General features: G+C 30.5%; 1 pseudogene; it reads right to left on the minus strand.

The window, feature by feature from the left end:
• Window positions 1-1,040: 1,040 nt before the first annotated feature.
• On the minus strand, window positions 1,041-4,051 carry LOC142620808 (protein neprosin-like; annotated as a pseudogene).
• Window positions 4,052-5,172: the final 1,121 nt, after the last annotated feature.

The following is a 5,172-nucleotide window of genomic DNA, read 5'->3' on the forward strand; positions in this document are numbered from 1 at the left end:
TAACAATTACAATGAGTTACTAGTTGAAGGCCTATGTATTGCACGGTTTTGGTCATGAACTTATATAATATATAATTTTATCAAAAAATAATAACTAAATGAATTATTATTATTACATAATTTTAGAATTTTTATCTAACTTATCAGCTTGCAATTAAGTGTTTCGGTTTTTTTTTTCCCTAAATGTGTTTTCAATTGAATTTATCTATATAATCGTATGTAGTTAACTTTTAAAAATAAAAAACAAATAGTAGAAAGTTTATTAAGTAAAAATTCAACATTAATTTTTTTATAATAAAAAAATTAAACATTAGTTATATATTAGCAATATCGTTATCTTCTTATAAACATTACGATTGTTGTGAGTAACAAATGGAAGGGTGCCACATAATAGTGCATATAGGATGATACCACAACCTCTCATAGAATTCTTCCGAATTTACCTAAAGAAATTGATAAAGATAGAAATCGATTAGGGATGTGATATTTGCAACAGTACTTTCACATGATCTTACAACAACATTTGATTTTTATTTATTTTTGTGTCACTTAACTTTAGTTTGTGGCCCTATTGATTTTCATATAAATTATTTGAAGGCTCGTGTGTTGCACAGTTTTGATAATGAACTCATAGAATTATATTATATTATATTATATATATATATATATATATATATATATATATATATTGAAGTTAAATTCAAATTAGTTTCTAATTGCTATCTACTTTTGTATCACATGTCCATTTTTTTTTTCTTAAGTTTGGTGTCAGGTGAACCCATTCATAATACTTAGTACAAAAGCAAAGATGAACACTTTATTATCTATATTTCTAGCATATCAACTTCCACTATATTAAATTACATAATTTCAAAATTTTACTACTCCATAGAATATATCTTCATTTTCATCATTGGATCAAATGGTTTTATATCACATATGGCTTGTGGTACATTTGGTGTGACAAGAGAAGAAGAAAATAATTCTCCTCTTCTTATTTTTCACTCTTCTCATTTATTTTGAAACAATAATCTACATGTTCATGGACATATGGGGCTTCTACCAGGACCACCATAATAAAAGAAGCTTCCACTATTTATAAGATTATAGCAACTGGCTAGCGACATGATTGTGCCAGGGTCCTTGGGATCCCTGAGAGCTTTTGTGCCATCAACAACTTTGAGATGCTTGAAATAACTAGCCTTGCCAAAGTCTTCTTCAGCGAAATGGCCGCTGCCCATTTGTGTTGTCGTGTGCTCACCATTTTGTTGTGTGTTTACCACCTCTCCTCCCCATTGAATCTCTGAAGCGCTATCAGATAGGATCGTGAATAGGGAGGATGGCCAATATCCCAATTGATAATCACCAGTACCCCCAAGTTGCAACCACCAGTTTCCTTCTTTATCGTCCTGCCTCATTGTACATGTCATGCAAATCAGTTTATAATATTTTAAATGATAAATGAAGGTGTAAAGACTAACTATTCTTTCACTTGTTTACCTGCACGTATCTACCTATCTATATATGTAATAATAGATGAAGTTGAAAGAAACTTAAGTTAGAATTCTAAATAAAAATTCTGATTTTGCGCTATGTGTCCTAAATTATCTATTTTTAAAGAGTTTTATTTCTTAATTTTAGAATCAAATGTGGAACCGCATCATAAATATTCATCCAAATGAGTTATTAAGTACAAAAACCAAAGAGTCTAAAATAAATAAATCATTTTGTGCAGAACAACTAGACACTTAAATTTACCATCTTAAAAATAAGTTGGTAAAAATAAATTGTGTATAGAAAAAAATTGAAACTTTAAATTAAAAAGTTGTATATAAAAATACATAAATCGAGCAATAAGAATTTCAAACATACACTATTTGAACTAAAACCAGAAGAATTTCAAACACATCTATATCATTCGTACTATGAATTTTTTCCTGAGAAAAAAAAATTACATATGATATGATTATATATGTGTATCCAAAAATTAGAGACATTTGATACAGTAAGTAAATAGAAATATTGTTCCACCTTCCAGACATTGAAATCGAGTTCATATTGTTGACCACCATAGACGGAATAATGGCTAAGGCGTGCACCCAATGCAATCCGATGGTCAACTTGAACAAAGCCAGGGCACAACAGATTGTAGCAACCAGTACTTTTATATGAATCAGTCTGCAGCCATGATAAAAAAAATAAATACTCTTTAAAAAAAATAAATAATAATATAAACAGGTTGATGCTGGCATGGAAGTCAAATATTAAAACACGTACGTACAGTCCAAAATGTGAAGATTCTAGTCTTGTTATCTCCATATAGAAATGGGTAGACCTGTTTGTCCACACAAATAATTTTGTAAAAAAATGGAAATTATTAGTAAATAAATGTTTTGCATGCGCCTAAAGAAAAGGTGATGATGAAATTGTATATACCATCATGCCAGCTTCAATGGAATTAAGATTAGTATAATCACCACCTGTGATCCAGAATTGAGACAAGCTGAACTCGTTTCTTATTTGGGTTTGGGGATTCCACACGTTCATGGCTGCCTGAGCTCCATAATACTTATCTCCTCTCTCATAAACTATCGCATACTAGAAACTCAACCAGAAAAATAAAGGTTGTGGTGAGTGTTGACTTGAGTCCTTCATTTTAGTAGATATCATTGACCTCAAACCTATTAAAAAATATTGGTCAAAAATTAAGTTGTACCTCATGGAATGTTCCCACGTCATCATTAGGGGTGGTATGGTGTTTTTTCCTTCCATAATTTGCTGCAGAGCTTGCCCTTAATAAATCTTCTTCTTTAGTTCTTCTTATGGGAATGGTTCCTTTTGGGCACCTTCCATTCAAGTGCCATAGCTGAGTAATTTCAGGCTTGGAGTTTGAAGAGACGTCGTTGCTCTCATTGAATGAAAGCCCTTTTGGATGAGAACCCGGTCTCATCTATGGCATTAGGTGTAGATACAAACGCAAACCCAGCCCATACCAATTATACAATACGTATCAAATTATTTGAGATACCAAATGAAATGTAGTTAATTAATTAAACTAGTCACCTGAATTGTGTGATTTTTTAACAAAGGATGATCAAAAGCTGGCTGGTTTTTAATATGCACGCAATCGATTATATCTCCATCTGGACTCTGCATTAGATACATTTTCTTATCACACACACATAAATATCAATTTTAATTCTTAATGTGTGTTTGGCTTCAAATTAAAAGCCAACTTATTTTACTATTCAACTTAGTTTTACTACTATTCATGGGTCCACTGCACTTTTTGATACTATTTATAAGTCCCATTATGCTATTTCAACTAACTTTTACCTTTATCTATAGTATTTTCAACAAAAAATTATCAATTATAGCAAAATAAGTAGATCTCAAACAGACCCTTAATGTTGTAATAAAATTATACTCCTATTGTACTTGGGAGTCATGGAGACACCACAACCCACAAAAGTAAATGATTCTTCTAAGATTAATGCTGAAAATACTATAGGCTAGTTTGGGTAGCATTGAACGCGTTCAGCGTTTTCCCTTTTTTTTTTTTTTTTTTTTTTTTTTTTTTTTTTTTTCCGTGCTGCCTTTTCTACTTTTAGGGGACAAATTACTGTTCGCGCACTGTTCACGTACTTTTCAGCAATTTTTTAATTAAAAGTAGGTCCCACAGTACTATTTACTTATTTAAAAATTATTTTTCTACAGTGTTTTCAGCTTTCAATTTTCAGTTTTTAGTTTTCAGCTGTATCCAAACGGACCCTATATAGATCATAAGCTTTACTTACCCCAAAGAGCAAAAAGGTGGGAATATATAAAATTAAGATGCATGTTATACGAAGTAATTCATAACCTTGATGGATTTAAGAGCAGGCTTGTTGAGTCTCTTCAGTTACTGCTGAATTTCCAATTTTTGTTTGAGACCAAAGATAGTGTCAGTGTTTCTAATTCCAATTGCTTCCATTGGTATGAGAAAGAATAAGCACAAGGTCATCTTTACTGCCCTTGACCACCTCCTCCCACTTCCACAAGGCGGCGCCATGAGAGGTAATAGCTAGCTTAGGTCATTTCCTTTGCAATACTTAAACGTGCATTTGTTCGTCCGCTTTGAACTGTTCCACATATATATACACAAACAAACTAACTTCTATAATAAGGATCACCATATTTTTCAACTTATAAGTACAAACTTCCTATTTAATTTCCTATATGTTAAAAATGGGAGAAACGCTAACTAAAAATGGGAGAACTAATCTTGTATATGTTAAAAATGGGAGAACTAATTTTGTATATGCTAAAAATGGGAGAACTAATCTTGTATTAATTTTACAAAATGGGAGAACTAATCTTGTATATGCTAAAAATGGGAGAACTAACCTTGTATATGCTAAAAATGGGAGAACTAATCTTGTATTAATTTTACAAAAGTATATGTTAAAAATGGGAGAACTAATCTTGTATTATTAATTCTTTGTCTTTATATAGAGAAATAGAGCACGCTAATTAACTTACAATCATACATCAAAACCGTAACAATAAATTAAAAAATGGGAGAACTAATCTTGTATATGTTGAAAATGGGAGAACTAATCTTGTATTATTAATTTTTTAAGAAAAGTATATGTTAAAAATGGGAGAACTAATCTTGTATTATTAATTTTACACATAAACTTTGTCTTTATATAGAGAAGTAGAGCATGCTAATTAACTTACAATCATACATCAAAACCATAACAATAAATTAAAAAATGGGAGAACTAATCTTGTATGTGTTGAAAATGGGAGAACTAATCTTGTATTATTAATTTTTTAAGAAAAGTATATGTTAAAAATGGGAGAACTAATCTTGTATTATTAATTTTACACATAAGCTTTGTCTTTATATAGAGAAGTAGAGCACGCTAATTAACTTACAATCATACATCAAAACCGTAACAAGAAATTAAAAAATGGGAGAACTAATCTTGTATATGTTGAAAATGGGAGAACTAATCTTGTATTATTAATTTTACACATAAGCTTTGTCTTTATATAGAGAAGTAGAGCACGCTAATTAACTTACAATCGTACATCAAAACCGTAACAACAAATTAAATCATTTGAAACTAATCTTAACAAACCACAACAACTATAATTTACAACACTAACAAACCTAATCAAAAA

The sequence above is a fragment of the Castanea sativa genome, chromosome 12 (genome assembly GCF_040712315.1).
Source record: "Castanea sativa cultivar Marrone di Chiusa Pesio chromosome 12, ASM4071231v1".
NCBI classification, from domain to species: domain Eukaryota; kingdom Viridiplantae; phylum Streptophyta; class Magnoliopsida; order Fagales; family Fagaceae; genus Castanea; species Castanea sativa.